The sequence below is a fragment of the Enhydra lutris genome, unplaced genomic scaffold (genome assembly GCF_002288905.1).
Source record: "Enhydra lutris kenyoni isolate GAN:26980312 unplaced genomic scaffold, ASM228890v2 scaffoldscaffold12, whole genome shotgun sequence".
Taxonomy (NCBI): Eukaryota; Metazoa; Chordata; class Mammalia; order Carnivora; family Mustelidae; genus Enhydra; species Enhydra lutris.
Window position 1 is genome coordinate 55,359,510 of NW_019154096.1, and position 21,271 is coordinate 55,380,780.

Here is a 21,271-nt window from a genome sequence, read left to right on the forward strand (position 1 = left end):
AAGATTTTATTTATTTGACAGACAGAGATCACAAGTAGGCGGAGAGGCAGGCAGAGAGAGAGAGAGGAGGAAGCAGGCTCCCTGCTAAGCAGAGAGCCCTATGCGGGGCTCGATCCCAGGACCCTGAGATCATGACCTGAGCCGAAGGCAGAGGCTTAACCCACTGAGCCACCGGGTACCCCTCTTTTGTGGTTCTATACAAATTTTGAGATTGTAACTTTCCATTTTTATGAAAAATGCCGTTGGAATTTTGATAGGGATTGCCTTCAATCTGTAGATTTCTTTGTGTGTTATGGACATTTTAACGATATTAATTGTTTCAATTCATGAATATGGGATATCTTTGTGCTTATTTGTATCTTCTTCAATTTCTTTCATCAGTGTTTTATATTTTTCAGTATATAGATTTTTCACCTCCCTGGTTAAATTTATCCCTAAGTATTTTATTATTTTTGATGTTATTGTAAATAGATTTGTTTTCTTCTTTTTTGGATAGTTTGTTGTTAGTGTATAGAAACACAGTGGACTTTTGTATGCTGATGTCATCTCCTGCAACTTTACTGAATTTATCAATCTAACAGTTTTTTGGTGGAGTCTTGAGATTTTTCAATATATAAGATAATGTTATCTGCAAATAGAGACCGTTTTACTTCTTCCTTTCTGATTTGGATGCCTTTTATTTATTTATTTTTTTCTTGTCTAAGTGCCCTGGCTAGGACTTTCGGCACTGTTTAACATTTTAAAGTAGGCTCCACTCCCAGCATGGAGTCTAGCTTGGGGCTTGAACTCACCATCCTGAGATCAAGACCTGAGCTGAGATCAAGAGTCAGATGCTCAACTGACTGAGCCACCCAGGTGTCCTTCTCTCACTGTTTAAATACAAGTGGCAGGAGTGGGTCCCTTTGTCTTGTTCTTGATCTTAAAGGAAAAACTTTGATCTTTTCACCATTGAGTAGGAGATTAGCTGTGAACTTGTCATGTATAGCCTTTATTATGTTGAGGTACATTCCATATATACTTAATTTGTTGAGTGTGATGGAAAGATGTTAATGTTGTAAAATGCTCTTTATGCGTCTGTTGAGATGATCATGTGATATTTTATCTTATTATATACATATTTGTTAATATGGTATATTATATTTATTAATTTATATATGTTGTACCATTCTTGCATCCTAGGGATAAATCCCACTTGATCATGGTGTAAGATCAAACATCTGTGTGCTAATATTTTGTTGAGGATTTTTGCATTTATGTTCATTGGTATAGTGGCCTGTAGTTTTCTTTTCTTATAGCATTCTTTTCTGATCTTGGTATTAGGGTAATGCTGGCCTCATAAAATGACTTTGGAATGGCTCCTTTCTCTTTTATTATTATTTTTTTTTTTGAGAGAGTTTGAGAAGGATTGACGTTAATTTTTGTGTAAACGTTTGATAGATTTCACCAATGAAGCCGTGTGGTCCTGGACTTTTCTTTGTTGGGAGATTTAAGAATACTTTACCCAGCAAAGTTATCCTTTGGAATTGAATGAGAGATGCAGACATTCCCAGACAAAAAAAGCTGTAGTAATTCATAGCCACTAAACTTGCCTTATAAGAAATGCTAAAGGAGTTTTTCAAGTTGAAAAGAAAGAACACTAACTAGTAACATAAAAACATATGAAAGTATAAAATTCCCTGGTAAATGTAAATGTATGCCAGTTTCAGGATATTCCAATATCCTAGTGGTGGTATATAAATCACTTACAACTCTAGTATAAAGGTTAAAGGACAAAAGAATTTTAAAAAGCTATAATTGCAATAATTGGCTACTGGATATACAATATAAAAAGATGTAAATTGTGACATCAAAAACATAAAATGGGGGTGCCTGGGTGGCTCAGTTCTTAAGTGTCTGCCTTCAGCTCAGGTCATGATCCCCGGATCCTGGGATTGAGCCCCACTTTGGGCTCCCTGCTCAGCAGGGAGACTGCTTCTCCATCTCCCATTCTCCCTGTTTGTGTTCCCTCTCTCACTGTGTCTCTCTGTGTCAAATAAATAAAATCTTTCAAAAAAAAAAGTGTAAAATGGTTGGGAAGCAGTAAAAGTGTTGAGCTTTTGTATGTGAACAAAGTTGAGTTGCTATCAGCTTAACATAGACTGTGATAAGATGTTGGCTTTTTGTTTTGTTTTTGAGAGAGAGTGTGTGTGGGTGCATGAGGGTGGGGACGGGCAGAGGGAGAGAGAGAGAATCCCAAACAGTCTCCATGCTGAGGCTCCACTTGGGGCTCCATCTCACGACTCTTAGATCATGACCTGAGCTGAAATCAAGAGTCAGCCTGAGCCACCCAGGTGCCCCAGACTGTGATAAGATGTTTTATGTAAACCCCATGGTAGCTACAAACCAAAAACCCATCGTAGGTACAAAAAAAGATAAAGAGAAAAGAATGAAAGCATACCACTATAGAAAATCATCAGGTCACAAAGAAAGACAGGCAGAAAAGAGCAAAGGTTCTATAAACTACCCAGAAAACAATAGACAAAGGTGGCAAGAGTAAATCCTTCTCTATGAATAATTACTTTAAGTATAAATAGTCTAAATTCTCCAGTTAAAAGACATGGAGTGGTTGGCTAGATAGAAAAACAAGACCCAATGAACTACGCAACTATAAGAGACTCACTTAGCTTCAAGGTTACCTCTAAGCTGAAAATGAAGGGATGGAAAAAGATATTCCTGGCAAATGGAAACCAAAGAAAGCAGGGTACTTCTACTTACAGGAGAGAAAATAGACTAAGTAAAAGAAAGAGAAAAGGTCATTATATAATGATAAAGGGATCGACTCATCAAGAGGAAATAACTATAGTAAATATATACACACCTAACATCAGAGCACATAAGTATGTAAAGCAAATATTAACAGACCTGGAAGGGGAAATAGTAATACCATAATAATAGGGGACTTCAGTTCTCCCCTTTTAACAATAGATAGATCATCCAGACAGAAAATTAACAAGAGGGCGCCTGGGTGGCTCAATGGGTTAAACCTCTGTCTTCAGCTCAGTTCATGATCTCAGGGTCCCTGGGATTGAGCCCCTTATTGGGCTCTCTGCTCAGTGGGAAGCCTGCTTCCCTTCCTCTCTCTGCCTGTCTCTCTGCCTGCTTGTGATCTCTCTGTCAAATAAATAAATAAATAAATCCTAAAAACAAAAGAATATCAATAAGAAAACAATGGACTTGAACTACACTTTAGACCAAATAGACCTAACAGACATATACAGAACATTCCATCAAACAGCGGCAAAATGCACATTCTTCTCAAGTGCACACAGAAAACTCTTTAGCATAGATCATATGTTATCCACAAAATAAGCCTTAACATATTGAAGAAGTATCTTTTCTAACCACAATGGTGTGAAACTAGAAATCAATTATAAGAGGAAAGTTGGAAAGTTTACAAATTCGTGTAGACTGAACAACATAGTCCTGAATAACCAGTTGGTTAAAGAAGAAATCCAAAGGGAAATAAAAAAAAAATCTTGAGACAAACAAAAATGGAAACACAACACACCAAAACTTATAGAATGCAAGAAAAGTAGTTCTAAGAGGGAAGATTATAACAATATTAGTATATGTGCTGCCGAAGCGAGCACAGGAAGATTATAACAAAAAATATTTATATTAAGAACAAAGAAATATCCAAAAAGCCTAATTTTACACTTCAAGGAACTAGCAAAAGATAAACTAAAGCCAAAGTTAGTAGAAGGAAGGAAATAACAAAGATCAGAGTAGAAATAATGAAAGAAATGAAATAAAGACTAGAATGATAACAGAAAGACCAACAAAAGTAAAAGTTGTTTTTTTGAAAAGACATAAAATTTACAAACTTTTCACTAGATAAAGTAAAAGAGAGAAGACTCAAATAAATGCAAAGGATCATAAGAGACTACTGTGAACAATGATATGCCAAAAAGTTAGACAACCTAGAAGAAATGGATAAATTCACAGAAACATACAACCTATCAAAACTGAATCACGAAGAAGTAGAAAATTTCAGCACCCCAGTGTTTATAGCAGCAATGTCCATAATAGCGAAACTACGGAAAGAGCCCAGATGTCCATCAACAGATAAATGGATAAAAAAGATGTGGTATATATGTACAATGGAATATTACTCAGCCATCAAAAATTTGAAATCTTGACATTTGCAGTGACATGGATAGATGTAGAAGGTATTATGCGAAGCAAAATAAGTCAATCAGAGAAGGAATTATCATATGATCTCACTTATATGTAGAATTTAAGAAACAAAACAGAGGATCATAGGGGAAAGGAGGAAAAAAAATAAAATAAGACAAAATCAGAGAGGGAAACAAACCACAAGAGACTCTTAATCATAAGAAACACACTGAGGGTTGCTGGAGGGGTGGGGGGAGGATGGGATAACTGGGTGATGGACATTAAGGAGGGCATGTGATATAATGAGCACTGGATATTATATAAGACTAAAGAATCAGTGAACTCTGCCTCTGAAACTAATAGTACACTATATGTTAAATAATTGAATTTAAATAAAAAAAAATAAAAATGAAAAAAGTTCTGAATAGACCAATGATGAGTGAGGAAATCTCTTTTCAGGGCAGAGACAGCCTAGCTAGGCCTGAGAGGTGCAGAGGGGTTTTCCATCTCCTGGGCTGGGCTGGCAGATCCTTTGGGGTTGAGGAGACCAACTAGCCACTCCGCCCTTGGTATGGAGCCCAGAGCACAGAGGAAGTGGTGGGATGAGGCTCTTGAGTGACCAGAATGCCACTCACGTGGAAGTTTCTGCATCAGGGTGCTGCGCTCCTGGAAACTGGGGCTCTGGTTACATGAGATTCTTCTGGTTCCTTCACTGTAAAATCTGAAGGAAACTGTTTTAGGGAGTTTGGATCTCCTCGTCTGGTCCCCAAGTTGAGGGTGTATTGAAGAAACAAAATACAACAAGAACCTAGATCAGTTGTTGAGAAGAAAGTTTCCCAAGATTCAGGGCTTGTTCTGAAAGTGGGGGTTTACTGTCTAGTGCTAAGTTTCAGATCCTAGGGCACAAAGTTCTATTTTGGGGTGAAGTTGCCATTTCTGTAGACAAGGTTCTGCCTTGGTATTGAGGTGCCTGTTTTGGGGGTCTGATTTCCATGCTGGGGTGAGAGTTCCATTCCTGGAGGGAGTTTTCACTTCAGGGCCCCGGATTCTTGATTGTAGTTGAGCTTTGAGTCTTGGGGCCAAGACTTTGGTGCTCCATATTCTAGGAGCGCCATATTCTAGGATTGGGTTGAGGTTCTCTTCTTGGGCTTGGGGTTTGATTATCAGGCTGGAGATCTTGTGCCCCGGGAGGAAGAGAAGAGCTAGAACCCCTTTTCACATCTGGGGAAGACTTTCTGGGACCAGCAGCAGAGGAATGGGCCAGTAGACTCAGGAGCTAGTGGTCAGGAGGCCTGGGCTCTAGCCCTTGCCTGGGTGTGAGACGGAAGAGACATCACTTGTAAGCTTTAGGTCTCCACTGGAAGCATGGCCGGGCAGTGGTGTTGACTCACAAAGCACCATCCAAGCTCACCTGATCCTCCCAAAGTGACACTAATGGTGGGGTCTGTAGGCACCGGTGGCCATCACTCGGTGAGTCAAATCCGTGATGACAGCGCTCAAGCTGCTCTGGGCACTGTCAGCTTGGTCCAATTAGTGCCAATTGGATCTTAACTTGTGCTGAGGGGCCCTGGGGAGAGGGAGCACACTGAGTGGGATATGTTAAATCCAGGGCCCTGGGGCCTGTTGTGTGGCTCTGGTGGGTGGGATCAGGGCTGGGTTGGGCCCACAGCTTCCCTCCTAGTGGGCCAGTTCTCACTTAGCCCAGGCGGTGGGTACAGACAGACCAGAAACCATGATCTGAAGGAGGCTGGCTCTCTCCCTTGTGGTCTGCAGAGTAGAGGGACAGGGAGGCAGGGGGGATGGCTGTGTCCTCTGCCCCCAGTCAGGCTGGCACACCCAGCTGAGAAACATCTGCTTCTATATAGGGCCACCACCCTAACTCCCCTCCCTCATTTCCTTCTCCTGTTATTCCACTGGGGATCCTCTCAGAGAGCCAAAGTTGCTGGGAAGAAAAAAGCCCACTATGTTTGTCTGGGTCTTCTAGCTTCGTGAAGCCCTCCTCCTGTCTCTTCCCTCCTGGATCTTGCTCCAGATCTCCTAGGGATTGCTGGGACAGGTGTCTTGGCCCTATTTCCTGGAGAAGCAGACTGAGGTCTAGTTGGGTGGACATTTCCAGGGTACCCTCAATGATGGCTGCACCCGCTTGCCCAGGGGGCTGTGAACAAGGGTGCGTGCCTCGTGGCTTCCTAGCCCTCAGACAGCCCTCTGGCAGGTGCATCTTCCTGCCCGCCCCAGGGGTCCTCCTCTGTTCTACCCAAATCGGGGAGAGCCGTGAGTAATGCAGAACCAGGGTGAGGCCATACAGGGAGTTCCCAGCTCAGGGGCACTTTCTTTAATGTTTGAGAAGAACTTCTCCTTTAGGACAAAGCCCCTTCCCTAGGACCCAGGAAAGTCAGGCACCTCAGAAGACTGGTGAGTTTCCTCCCCCACCACGTATGTCTGGGGATGGAGGGGGTGCCCTGTCTGGGTCTGCAGGGACTCTCCGAACCCCACTGTGTGGGCCTGGCCGAGGTACTTTGGAGGTTGAGAGTCCGGGGGAATCCCCCTGGGCTTAGGAAACTCAACCCAGACATTGGACTCTGGTGTGGTCCAGCAGGCCTCTGGAGTTCCCCATGGGCATGGCGGGGGAGCCCAGGGTGAGGAGGGAGGAGAAAGGGCAGGCAAGGGAGAGGCGCTGTGGTTGAGGGACGGACTCGGGAGTCAGATTTTGTCTTTGCTCCTTGTGCCACCTGGAGCCAGAGGCTTAACTTCTGCATACCCTCATCGTTTATTGGAGAGAATGCTTGATGAGTCATGAATGCATGATAAATACAAGTTACTGTGCTCATCATTAGGCTCAACCGGCAGGTCCCAGCTTAGACATCACTTCCACCAGGAAGCCTTCCCTGATCCCTGTCCCATCCCCCACCTGGGTTAGATGGCTTCTGTGTCCTCCTCACTGCCAGCCCTTGCCCCCCTCGCAGCATGGATCTGACCAGCCTCTAGGGCCTGTTCAGCTGTCAGTGTCCCGTGTGGTCTGTGCACTCCCCACTGTGTTGCTGCCCAGGGCCTGGCTTACACAGTAGGCGCTCAACAAATATTTTGAAATGAATGCAAGAATGGGCTGATTCTGGGCAAGTCAAACTTTTCTTTCACATCCCCTCAGTGCTGCAAAAGCCCTCTTTCTTTCCCTGGTTGAAAGGACATTTGCTGTATACCAGGCTCTGGGGCCAAGGCCAGAGAAGGGAATAGTGATGTGGGACTCTTGGTTCACTCATTAATTCCCTGATGGCACAGATGTTCTCGGGGTGCCGGGCCTCATGCCCTCTGGGGACGAATGTGGCTCCATCCTTACAGCACTCGTGCTGCTGATCCTTGGTGTTGGCAAAGGTCAGAGGAGAGGAGGGTGGTCAGCTAGGCTGAGTAGAGTCAGGGAAGGCTTCCCGGAGGAGAGATTGGCTTTGAAGAATGATGGGAGGCAGAATCGGGAGGTACTGGCAGAGGGGATCGCTTCTGGACACCAGCAGTAGAATCGCAACCTTACCTGCCAATGGACCTGATCGGTTTCGGTTATGTGGCCCTTGTGACGTTTGGTAGCATCTTGGGATATAAGCAGAGACGTTGTGTTCCATCTCTGATCACTGGTCTTTTTGTTGGATTTTTGGCTGGCTAGGGAGCCTACTGTGTCTCCAGTGACAAGCGAGATGTCAAGCTGTCACTGTTTACAGCTTTCTTCCTGGCCACCATAATGGGTGTGAGGTATAAGAGATCTAAGAAGATCATGCCAGCTGGGCTGGTTGCAGGTTTAAGCGTCATGATGATTCCGAGACTTATCTTATTGCTGCTCTGAGAATCCAGAGGAACTGACGACTAAATTCACATGATTCTACTGTAACAGGCAGAGCACACGCTTTGGATTTAAAAGATAAACTTCCACATGGAATCTTACATGTCTTATTTTACGTTGCAAACAACAGAAACGCTCCAAAATGAACACCAGTTTGAGGGATTTTTTTTTTTAACCAAAAACTCTACTGTTTTCTATTTGTCAGATAATGGTCTCATTAAAGATATTTAGTAAATCATTATACAGCCCCCAAAAAAGAATGATGGGCAAGTTTGGGTAGATAATAGATAGGCCTTCTCTTGGGGGTGCACAGAGAGCAGATAGAGAAGATGGGGCTGTCTGTGTTTGGAAATAAGGCAAAGCTGGCCAAAGACATTGTGGCCTGAGGGTGTTGCTGAAGATGGTTCACAAGCTGTGGGTAACACTGATCCTCACTCTGCCATCCATAGACGAGTCACCCTGGGCAGGTCACGGCATGCCCCAAGTGCTGGTGTATTCACCTCTAGGATGGGAGCTGTGATGCTGGCCTCTCAGTGTGGTCAGACCACTGTGGCAAACCCCTTTGTGCAAGGAGATGGCCCAGGTAATAGAGGGACGGAGGGCAGGCCTTTGGAGAGGGGGAGGCTAGGAGGCAGGTGTGGGGGTGGGGGTACGTGGGAAAACAGGAAGGCAGTCCTGCTTCAGGCTTCTGTTTTGTAAATAATTAAATTCTTATCTGGGGTTTGTGGTGCCCACACTGCAGGAGGCAGGTGGGGCATCTGGGAACAAGGTGCCGTATTGTCTAGGAAGTGGTGGAGTCCCTTCCCTCCCCTCTATCATCCTTCCCAGCCCCCTGGTCATGGCAGATGGGCTGGGAGTAGATAATCTTCTAGGGTCTTCTGGCCTTGTCACTCCTTCCCTGCATTGCTCTTTCTCCCTGTCTCCACCTTGGCATTGTCTGGTTCTCCTTCACGGTCTCACCTCTGCAGACTCAAAGCACCACTTGCCCTCTGTACCCCCAGGTCCCAGGCCCCTTGGTGCTATTACTCTGTATTGACCCCACTGCTGCCTGTTGAAACACTTCTCCATAGACGAGTGACCTGGGCAGGTCACAGCATGCCCCAAGTGCTGGTGTATTCACCTCTCCCTCCCTAGTGGCCTTTCCGAAACACCCCCACTTCCTGGAGTCCAGCACTACCCCCCAGGTCTGCTCAGGGGGCCTCAGGGGAGCACTGACCTCTCCCTCGCCCCGTGCTCCAGAGACAGTCGTTTTTTTTTCATTTTTAGTGCTTAATACTGAGAATGTGAAGGTCTGTTTAGTCTTGTCCAGCTAACATAAACCAGCCAGAACTGGCCATGGCGGGGACTTTGCTGTAAGTTCCCTTATTTGGAATGAAATTCATTGTTTTTCAGTGGGAGGCAGTGGGGGTTTTGGGGAGGCCCCTCTGGGCCCCCTCTTCATGATGTGGCCTGCAGGGCCCCTCCAAAGGTCACCACTGTGTCCGTAACATAGAGCCTGTCCCTAGGACACCAGTTACCCCCAGTACCTCAGGGATGGAGGGGGCCTGGGATCATGTTGTCCAGCACTGACCTTTTCCAGGGGGGAAACTGAGGCTCAGAGAGGAGAAGGGACCTGCCCAGAGTCCCAGGGCAAGTTGGAGCAGACGGAGGTCTAGACGGCTCCTGATTGATTCTCTGGCTCTCAGATCTCTGTGTTGTGCCAGGATGCCTCTGGCCTAGGAGCTTTGCGGGGGAGGTGGGAGTGAAGGGTGGAGGGGGGCGTTGATGAATCTGGCTGAAGTGGCCTTTCAGTCTGGGAATCGTCCAAGGCTTCTGGCCTAGAGGCTAAACAGAGGCCTGGGGCAGTGAGCTGGAGGCCTGGGGTATGAGATCCGAGGAAAGGCAAGGAAGGTAGAGGGCATGCAAGGGAAGGGGTGGTGGCTGAGGGTCCAGAGAACTGGTTCTAGTCCTGACTGCTGCTTTGCTGTGACTTCTGGCTCTTGGATTCCTTCTTTGACCTTGGTCTTCCCTACTTGTCTTAGAGGCTCAGCCTTTTTTGTGCCTCCCCCAGGATGTGCCTTGGATGAACCAAGGCCGGGGGTGATGGGCTGTATGAACCTGCTCACACGGCAGCTTATTATCCCTCTCTGGGCCCAGGTTTCCCTTCCTTGCAAAGGGGTGTGTGGCCCCTTCATGAGTCTTCTGCAAGATCATGAGGTTTCGGTCTTGACTGATGCTTTCTTTCTTTCTTTTTTTTTTTTTAAAGATTTTATTTATTTATTTGACAGACAGAGATCACAGGTAGGCAGAGAGGCAGGCAGAGAGAGAGGGAGAAGCAGGCTCCCCGCTGAGCAGAGAGCCTGATGTGGGGCTCGATCCCAGGACCCTGGGATCAAGACCTGAGCCGAAGGCAGAGGCTTTAACCCACTGAGCCACCCAGGCGCCCCTTGACTAATACTTTCTTAGCTGGGCTACTCATGAAGGACACAGGCTTCAAAACCTGGGGCTCTACAGGGAGCAGCGGGGGTCTTTGCAAGGAGCATGTGAACTCATATACTCAAAATGTCTCCCTGATGCCCCAAAAATAGAGTGGGGAGTGGGGCAGGAAGCAGGCCAGCATGGCGACTGCTGTCTTTGAGCCACACAGCTTACCCTGGCCCGCTTCGGGGCTCCCTGTGGCCCCGCTTCCTTTGCTCTATCCTGGGCCCCTACTGGAAAAACAGCAAGCGCATGTTTAGATATTCTTTCTAGCGGGAGTTCCCCATTTAACATCCTTTTAGAAAGAGCTTCTCATTTATTCACTGATTCTTTTCACAGAGATCACACAGCTGGGACGTAGGAAGCTGTAACTGACCAGTGTAGGAATCCCTGGGTCTGAAAAAGGAAAGATGTTAGAAAGCGCAGTCCTGAGAAATCGCTTCTAGAAGGCCCCGGTGCTGGGGAAATCAGGGCAGGAGACACGGCGTTGTTTACTACGAACATTCCATTCACAGCTCTTTTAGCAGTAATGCTAGTACTAGTATCCAAGGCTGCGGTATCAAGGTACGTTAAACGTCTGCTTCTAGATGGTTGTTGAGGCGCTCGTTTACAAAAGATCATCTCCTTGCCAAGAGCCATCCACACCCTAGCAAAACATTAAACTCAGCATTAAAGTGAATGAGATAACATAAAGACATCCACACTTCTCCTGGGCATCTCTGGGTGGTGGGAAGCCATTGAAGGTTTTAGATTTGCTTTTTAGGTAGATCAGTCTAGCTGCCTTGTGGACGATGGATTTAAGAGGGACAAGATGGGGGCAGGGAGACTAGTTACGGTGGGAGCACAGCTGTCTCGGGGAAGGATGCCTAAGCCTGAAATACAGTTTTGGCGAAAGAGAGGAATTTGAGACACTTTGAGCGGGGTGCTTGGCAGCACTGGTAAACAGATGGTGGGGGTTGTAAGGGAGAGGGAAGAACCCAAGATGGTGCCCAAGTTTTCAGGTGGCTGGGAAGATGGTAATTCCATTGAGACCCTGGGCACAGGAGAGGAGGATCGGAGGGGAAGGTGGTGGGTTGAGTTTTGGGATGCCAGAGGAGGGCTGAGGCATTCTGGGAGAGACTTTTGGGTCTGCGGCTCCATGTGTGAGCTCAGAGCTCAAGGGGGAAGTCATGGCTGCAACCTGTTGTCAGCAATGAGTACCACTTAAACCTTGAAGGTGAATGATGGATCCCAGGGTGGACAGAACAAAACTGAAGGAGCGGGGCGAGCAGTAATGAAAAACCAAGAAAAGACAACGGGCCAGAGAAGATTATGGAGGCCATGGGGCTAGAGTTTAGAGATCGTGATATGGCATAAGAAGTGGTTCTCAGACCTTAATGACCCATCTGATTTCCTGCAGATTGTAAAAATGCAGGTTCCTGGAGCCTAGCCCCGGATAATCTGGCGAAGTCAGTCTAAGCTTGGGCTTCTGGGATCTGCTTTTTTAAACAAGAGTCTCAGGTGATACTGATGTGAGAGTTCTATGGACCACCCATTATGAAACACTTCCCTGGGAGTCGGTCAGATCTGGGCTCAAATCTTGGTTCTTGGGTCTTGACCTTGGTCAAGTGTCTTTTTTTTTTTTTTTTAAAGATTTTATTTATTTATTTGTCAGAGACAGAGGGAGAGAGAGTGAGCGAGCACAGGCAGACAGAGAGGCAGGCAGAGGCAGAGGGAGAAGCGGGCTCCCTGATGAGCAAGGAGCCCGATGTGGGACTCGATCCCAGGACGCTGGGATCATGACCTGAGCCGAAGGCAGCTGTTTAACCAACTGAGCCACCCAGGTGTCCCGGTCAAGTGTCTTGATCTTCCAAACCTTTGGTTTCTTCATTGGTAAGCAGGCATTCTAGTTCCCACTTCACAAGGTCACTGTGTGGATTAATTGGGGTGGCTCAGGACCTGGTCCGTAGTAAAATGTCAATAAACAGCAGCCACTTCTTGTTCATAACTAGGAGTTTGAAGATAGTGAGTGACAGGACGGGTTCAACCTGGTGGGAGTCCTCCCCTGCCTAGCGTCCAGCTGGCCCCAGATTCCATCTCCAAGTTGTCTTGTCTTAGCTGATAGGACTGGTGGGGTGCTCCTGGCTCATCTAATCTCATGAATCAAATCAGAAGTCAGCTTACCACTTGGCAGTGAGAAATTTACTGTCAGATGGACCAGACAGCGTGTCAACTGCTTGCCATTTTCTCCCGCTGCAGGACGCTCCTTGAGTGCCGGGTGAACCTGGCATCTGGCTGGGGAGCTGAGGCCACGATCTGAGGATTTAATGCCCTTGGGCCCTGAACTCCACCCAGACCACTTCACCCACAGGGAGATGACTGCCAGGTAGACCCAGCATCAGGCCAGACCTGGCTGTGCTCCTGTGGACCCCACTACGGTTTGCTTCAGGGACACCCCCTTTTCCCTAATTCCTCGGCATCCAATGAACACCTCTTTGCTTTAGGTTTGTTAATACCTCCGGTCAGGCCTTTTACTGGGGCTGTTTCATCTCTCCAGGGTAACTTTGCATGCTCTGATTCATGACCAGTTGATTTCATAGACTGAAAATCGGGCAAAGCTTATTATTAAGTGCACTGGGGAGGTACCTCATGGTGGCCCTCTCCCCACTTATGGTCCATACAGGCTTTCAGGAAGGAGGGCATGTGGTAAGTCCGTGATGGCACCTCTATACACAGGATGACTTTGCAACTTTTTTTTTTTTAAGATTTCATTTATTTATTTGACAGACAGAGATCACAAGCAGGCAGAGAGGGGGTGGGGAGCAGGCTCCCCGCTGAAGCAGAGAGCCCCATGCAGGGCTCGATCCCAGGACCCTGGGATCATGACCTGAGGTGAAGGCAGAGGCTTTAACCCACTGAGCCACCCAGGTGCCCCGACTAGCAACTTTTAATATTCAGTGGTACTGTTTTTAAAAATGTCCACCACGTTGTTTAGAGCCCAAGCTGAATTGCACAGTATGTCTAGTGTGTATAATATGGTCCTATTTGTGTCTAGAGTCTTATATTTTTCCTTTCTCTTCCCTTCCATCCTTCTTTTCTTCCTTCCAACTAATATTTATTTAGTACCTACTATGTGCCGGGCACTGTTCTGGAATTAGGATATAGCAGTGAATTAATTCTTTGTCTTACGGAGTTACATTCTTCTGAGTATGAGGAGAGACAGAAACACACACACAAAGTAAAAAAAGAAAGAAAGAAAAGAAAGATGACATATGGGATGTCAGATGGTGATAAATGCTCTGGAGAGAAATAAATCATGGGGTGTGGCAGGGATGGGATTACGGGTGGGGAGTCTGGCGATGTTTACACTTTAAATAAATTGGCCAGAGAAAGCCTGATGGCATTTGAAAATGAAGGAGGTGAAGGAGTGAGAAATGCAGATGTCTAGAGGAACAACTCTCTGTTCTTTGGTTTGATGTCTTGCTAACTATCTGTGCATCTGTTCATTGCCCATCCGTATTTTCTTTGTACAAACACAGACCAAGGCTGAATAGATGCCCAACCAACTGTTACCAGTAGCTACCTTTGGAGACTAGTCTGGGGATGGAGTGGTGTGGGAGAATGGGATGCTTTTGTTTGTACTCTACACTAATTGGCATGGCTTTATTTTATTTTAAATAATCAAATAAATAGTGGTTTTATACTTTAAACTTTTTTAAAAATGAACTTCCATATCCCTGCCCTGTCCCCAAAGAGAGAGAGTGGTCAACAGAGTCAACTCTCTGCTTCGTCGAACTGTATTGAGGAATGAATGAGATTCTTGGTATATAATGGCCAGTGGTTGTGCCTGGTGCTTAATAAAGGTTAAATTCCTTTTCCTTCTTAATTTTTCCCCTCAGTGCCCAGGACGGGGCTAGGTGTCCAAAAGTACATAACGACAATGGGTGAAATTCAAGCCAATCCTGAACTCACGTCCCTTACTGGGAGCCCCCGGGAATCAGGGGCTGTCACGCCTCTGGAGGCTGGGTAGGTCTGGTTCCCCTCAATAGGGATCAGATAACCCTGTAAGGACTCATCTGGAGGACCTTAAAGCCTCCTGGAGCATGCATGTGGTTTTGGACACCCTCTCTGAGATGTCACACTGCACCCTTCTCATCATTTTGGTCACCATTTTACTTTTTGTTTGTAAGTAGGCTCCATGCCCAGCGCAGAGCCTAATGTGGAGCTCGATGCCTGGTTCAAACTCACTACCCTGAGATCAAGATCTGAGCTGAGATCAAGTCAGATGCTTAACTGACTGCACCTTTCAGGTACCCCTTGGTCACCATTTTAAATTCTACTATCATCACCAGCAACAGATGCTTTCAAAACAGTTTATTGCTTAAATTATTGTGAGTAACATACCCTTGGCCAGCATCTCTCTCCATTTCCCCCACCCTTCAGCTCCTGACAAGTACCATCCTGCTCTCTGCTTTTATGAATTTTACTTTTTTAGATTATTTCTTAAAAGATTTTCTTTATTTATTTGAGAGAGAGAATGAGAGAGAGCATAAGAGGGGAGAAGGTCAGAGGGAGAAGCAGACTCCCCATGGAGCTGGGAGCCCGATGTGGGACTCCAAGATCATGACCTGAGCTGAAGGCAGTCACGTAACCAACTGAGCCACCCAGGTGCCCGACTTTTTTAGATTTTATATGTAAGTAAGGTCATGCAGAACTTGTCTTTCTCTGTCTGGCTTATTTTACTTAGCATAATGTCCCCTAGGTTCATCCATGCTTCCCCAAATGGCAGAATTTCCTTTCTTTTTAAGGCTGAATAATAGTTCGTTTTGTATATAAACCACTTTTTCTTTATCCATTCATCTGTAGATGGACACTCAGGTTCTTTCCATATCTTGGCTATCGTGAATAGTGCTACAGTGAATACAGGAGTGGAGGTATCTCTTCAAGATAGTGATTTTATTTCTCTTGGATATATACTCAGAAGTGGGACTGATGGATCATGTGGTAGTTCTATTTTTATTTTTCTGAGGAACTACCATATTTTTTTAAATAATGGATGTACATTCCCACCAGTATTGTTCAGTGGTTCCCTTTTCCCCATGTTCTTGCTGTCACTTGTTATCTCTTGTCTTTTTGATAATAGCCATCTGACAGGTGTGAGGTCATATCTCCTTTCGGTTTTGACTTGCATTTCCCTGATGATTAGTGAGGTTTTCAAATTTTTATTGGCCATTTGCATGTCTTCTTTGGAAAAATGACTCTTCAGGTCCTTTACTCATTTAAAAAAAAATCTAGTTATTTGGGGTTTTTTGTTTGTTTTGTTTTTTTGCTGTGGAGTTGTTTGAGTTTCTTGTATATTTTGGATGTTAACCCCTTATCAGATGTATGGTTTGCAACTATTTTCTCCCATCTGTAGGTTGGCTCTTCACTCTGTTGATCACTTCCTTTGCTGGGCAGAAGCTTTTTAGTTTGATGTAGTCCCACTTGTCTATTTTTTTGTTACCTGTGCTTTTGGAATCATATTTAAAAAGTCATTGTCAAGACCAATGTCAAACTTTCCCCCTATGTTTTCTTCCAAACTTTCACGGTGTCAGGTTTTATGTTTAGGACTTTAATCCATTTTGAGTTGATTTTTGTATCCGGTGTGGTATAGTGATCCCAATTCATAATTCTACATGTAGACATCCAGTTTTCTCCATACCTTGACAAAGATTGCTTGAACATAAATGCTTGGATTCATTTGTGGGCTCTATTTTCTATTCCATTGGTCTACATGCCTGTTTTTATACTAGTACTAGAGTATTTTGATTACTAGAGCTTTATTATAATTTGTTCTTCTTGCTCAAGATTGCTTTGATTTTTCAGGGTCTTTTATGGTTCCATATGAAATTTAGGATTGTGTTTCTCTTTTTGCGAAGAATAACATTGGAATTTTGATAGGAATTTCCTTGAATCTGTAGATTGCTTTGGGGAGTATACACATTGTGGCAATATTAATTCTTCCAGTCCATGAACATGGGCTATCTTTCCATTTGTTTGTGTCTTCTTTAATTTCTTTCACCAGTGTCTTACAGTTTTCAGTGTACTGATCTTTCACCTAGCTGGTTAAACTTATCCTGAAGTATTTTGTTCTTTTTGATGCCACTGTAAATGGGATTGCTTTCTTAATTTTTTTTTGGATAGTATTTTTGCACTTGTCTTTTCTGCATATAATGTGACAGCATTTTGGGGGAGACTAGCTTTTAGTGCACCCTTTCAAAGCATTCAACCTTGTTTTTGTTTTGTTAACCGTTTTTGGGGGGTAAATGCCAGTATACTGGCATTGAGTACATCACATTGTTTTGTAACCATCACCACTGTCCGTCTTCAGAACTTTTTTCATTTTCCCAAACTGAAACTCTGTACCTATTAAATACTAACTCCTCATTCCCCTGCCTCCAGCTTCTGGCAACCACCATTTTATTTCATGTCTCTATGCATTTGACTACTCTGGGTACCTCATATAAGTGGAATTTTACAGTGTTTGTCCTTTCATGACTGGCTTATTTCACTGAACATTATTGTCCTCAAGGTTCATCCATGCTGTAGTGTGAAACAGAATTTCCTTATTTAAGGCTGAATAATATTCCGTTATGTGTGTATCTGTCTCTTTATAGGTCACATTTTGTCTATCAATTCATCTGTCAATGGACACTTAACGTAGTTTCTATCTTTTGGCTGTTGTACATAACACAGCTATGAACACAGGTGCGCAAATATCTGTTTCGAGACTTGGCTCTCGATTCTTTCGAGTGTGTTCCTAGAAGTCGGATTGTTGGATCGTATGATAATTCTGTTCTTCATTTTTTGAGGAACTGATTCAACGTAGTTTTTACCAAAAAAACTGTAATTTTCTTTCCTCATCCCCTCCTCTCACACCCATATTTAATGGATTTTTAAAAAGTAGCTTTTTTGAAGTATAATTGACATACAAAATACTGCCCATATTTCTAATGTATCATTTGATGAGTTTTGATGGATATGTGTACTCTGAGACCATCAGCACCATGCGGTTAATGAACGTTTCCATCATCCTCAAAACTTTCCTTGTATTTTTTGTAACCAGCTGTCTTTCTCCTCCCTGTCCCCTCCCAATACTGAAGTAACCACTGATCTGCTCTCTGTCACTGTAGAATAAGTTGTGGTTTTTTTTTTTGAGGATTTTATTTATTTATTTGACAGAGAGAGACACAGTGAGAGAGGGAACGCAAGTAGGGGGGAGTGGGAGAGGGAGAAGCAGGCTTCCAGCCAAGCAGGGAGCCCAATGCGGGGCTCGATCCCAGGACCCTGGGATCATGACCTGAGCTGAAGGCAGATGCTTAATGACTGAGCCACCTGGGCGCCCCTTAAGTTATCTTTTTAAAGAGTTCTGTATAAATGGAATCATAGAGCATGTACCCTCTTGCCCCCTGGCTTCTTCCACTCACTTAAGATTCGTTCGTATTCTGGTGTGTATTGATAATTCATTTTTAAATTATTGCTTAGTGGTATTCCATGTATGTATCTACAATTTGTTTATCTCTTCACCTGTGGGTGGACATTTGAGTTGTTTTCAGTTTTATGCTATTACAAATAAGCTGCTGAGAACTTTTGCAGAAAGTCTATGTATGGACATGCATTTCCTTTTCTTTTGGGTAAATACCTAGAAATGGAATGGCCAGATTATATGATTGGTGTGTGTTTAGCATAAAAGAAACTGACAAAGATAAATAGTTGTACCATCTATATTTTCACCAACAGAGCACAAGAGTTCTAATTTCCCCACATCCTCACCACCACTTGGTATGGTCAGTCATTTTAATTTTGGCCATTATAATAGATGTGTAGTTGTATCTCACCGGGGCTTTAAATGGCATTTCCCTAAAGATGAATGATTTTGAACATTTTTTCCATGTGCCTATTTGCCATCCATGTATCTACTTTGGTGAAGAGCCTACTGAAAATTGCCTCCAGTTTTACTGAAATATAATTGACACATAACATTGTGTAAGTGTAAGGTATATAGTGTGTTGGTATGATACATTTATATATTGTGAAATGATTACCACCCTGGTAATCATTTTAGTGCCATGATTTTGGTAATCATTTTAGTGCACTTGCTACCACCACCAACCCATCACATAGTTACCTTTTCTTTTTTGTGATGAGGATGTTTACTATTTACTCTTTTAGCTACATTCAGGTATAGAACACAGTATTATTAGCTATAAGCACCATGCTGTGCATTAGATCCCCAAACTTGTTAATCTTACAAATGGAAGCTTGTATTCTTTGACCAACAGCTCCTGATTTCCCCCACCTCCCATCCCCTGGTAATCACCACTCTACTCTCTGTTTCTTTGAGTTTGACTGTTTACATATAAGTAATATCATACAGTACTGTGTTTTTTTTCTGTCTGACTTATTACACTTAGCATAATGCTATCAAGGTTCTTCTAACTTATTACAAAAAAGCAGGGGTCCCTTCTTTCTTATTGGCCCATTACTTCTTATTGGGTTGGTTTTTATTTTTGTGTTTTGAGACTTCTCTATATATTTTGGATTCTCAATTAAATATGTACTTTGCAGTTATTTTCTCCCAGTCTGTGACTTGTCTTCTCATTCTCTTTAAAGAGAATTTTGATACGTTTTATATGCTATTTAAATATATTACATAGTTTCCTGGCATACCAACCTGTCACAACTAAGTTCAAGGACAACACAATGGCTCATACTGAGCATATAGTTCAGCTGGGGGGAACAGAAGGATATGTAGGGACACCAGGAAAGACCCCCCCCATCAGTTTTGAAGAGTCTTTGTGCTATGGGCATCTCTCATAATGTTTTCCAGAGGGAATGGAGCCCATCATAATGGCCAAGGACCTTGTTTTTATTTGAGATGACAGTGTGTCCAATTGAAAAGACTACATATCTCAGCTTCACTTGCAGCATGGGGTAGCCATGTGACTACATTCTGATCAATGAGTGTAAATTTGAATTTTGGGGCAGACTTCAAGCGAATTTCCTTTAAAGAGGGGCAGGTGGCTGGTGTTGGTCCTTTGATTTTGGTTTCCCATGCTCCTCCTGCTTCTTGCTTGGAATGTGGACAAGGTGGCTGGAGCGTCACCAGGTGTCCTGGATCATGAAGCAAACTTGAAGTGTCGTGTGGAATGGTGAGGTAGAGAGATAAAAGAAGCCTAGGTCCCTGATGACTACTGAACTGACATACTAGCCTTGGACTATGTTCTTACAGACTTCTTCTATGTGAGAGAAAACACTTTCAGTGTTTAAAAAATCCATATTATTTCTGGTTTTTGTAACTAACAACCAAATGCAATTTCTTTTTTTTTTTAATTTTATTTATTTATTTGAGAGAGAGAGATCACAAGTAGTCAGGGAGGCAAGCAGAGAGAGAGGAGGAAGCAGGCTCCCTGCTGAGCAGAGAGCCCGATGCGGGGCTCGTTCCCAGGACCCTGAGATCATGACCTGGGCTGAAGGCAGAGGCTTAACCCACTGAGCCACCCAGGCGCCCCCCCAAATGCAATTTCTAAAGGAATTAGGTTAATATGGCAGTGGGTCAAGGGGAAGTCCATTCTTCTGCATATATATTTATGTCATTGAGATCATACTGTTACGTTATTTTTTCCTGCCTTTGTACTCTTCATACTTACCGTCATCAGTACTGCTGTTCCCTCCGTCTTTATAATGATCTTCACCTCTCTCACCCTCCTCTTCATGTTGTTGCATGAACAATAATAATTTTCATTATTATAATAGTCTTTGAGAGAATTCACTTCTTGTTGGTGGAGGGTTGTCTGTATGTGAAATGTCTTTCTCTTGGTGTATATTGCATTGAGGGGTAAAGGAAGGGGGAGACCGAGGGAAGCTTTGACACTGAGGAGCATCTGTGGAACTGGGTGGCGTTAGTAATCAGATTTAGGGCAGCTTCGGTGTTTATTGGTCATGGGGCCATGCCAGTCATTTCTGCCCTGCAGATAGCTGGTATTGTCCCCCATGGGGAAGTTCTCCAGGAATGTAAGTGAAATAACAGGGATGAATTTCAGTCCTTTGCTAGGGTTGGCCTGTGGGGCAGGTCAAAGTCAGCAGTGCCTGTAAAGAAAGGCTGGGGAAATTACACTTGATGGTGTAAGAAATAAAAAAAAACAAGTGAAGGTTCTTGAGTAGGGAAGTAGCAGGTTTGTACAGGAAGGATTGTGGATGGGGTTGGGTGGGGGGGACTCAAAAGTGGGCGGGCCACTTAGGAGGCTTTCGTGGTGGTCCAGGCATGAAGTGGTCAAGGTCAAGTGTTAGGCGGGCCATGTATTGAACAGTTAAGCAGATATCAGGAGAAGATTAAACATGCAAAAGTTATTTTAAAAAATTACCAGAGGAAATACCTGTGTGAGGAAAAATAGGGAAGAAGTGAGGAGAGCCTGAGTGAATCATCAGACCTCAATGCAAGTGCGACCCTCAGTGAAGGAGAGGGGTGGCAGAAAGTTTGGTGGAAGTATTTTAGACTGCAGTCAGTTCTCAGGCAAGTTCTGCAAACCCACGGAGAGTCCTCAAGCCCAAGCCACGTTGCTGGTCAGAGAAGTGCCATCTCTCCCAGGAATGAGCCTGCCTTTATTTATTTATTTATTTATTTATTTATTTATTTTAAAGATTTTATTTATTTATTTGACAGAGATCACAAGTAGACAGAGAGGCAGGCAGAGAGAGAGAGAGAGGGAAGCAGGCTCCCTGCTGAGCAGAGAGCCCGATGCGGGACTCGATCCCAGGACCCTGAGATCATGACCTGAGCTGAAGGCAGCGGCTTAACCCACTGAGCCACCAGGC

At 44.3% G+C, this 21,271-nt stretch overlaps 1 protein-coding gene and 1 pseudogene across 1 annotated transcript in view; both read left to right on the forward strand.

Moving 5' to 3' along the window:
- The window catches only part of LOC111145200 (neuralized E3 ubiquitin protein ligase 1), a 78,455-nt gene that overhangs the window by 12,345 nt on the left and 44,839 nt on the right, over positions 1 to 21,271 (forward strand). The gene's annotated exons all lie outside the window — the stretch shown is intronic.
- LOC111145201 lies at positions 7,685 to 8,226 on the forward strand (annotated as a pseudogene).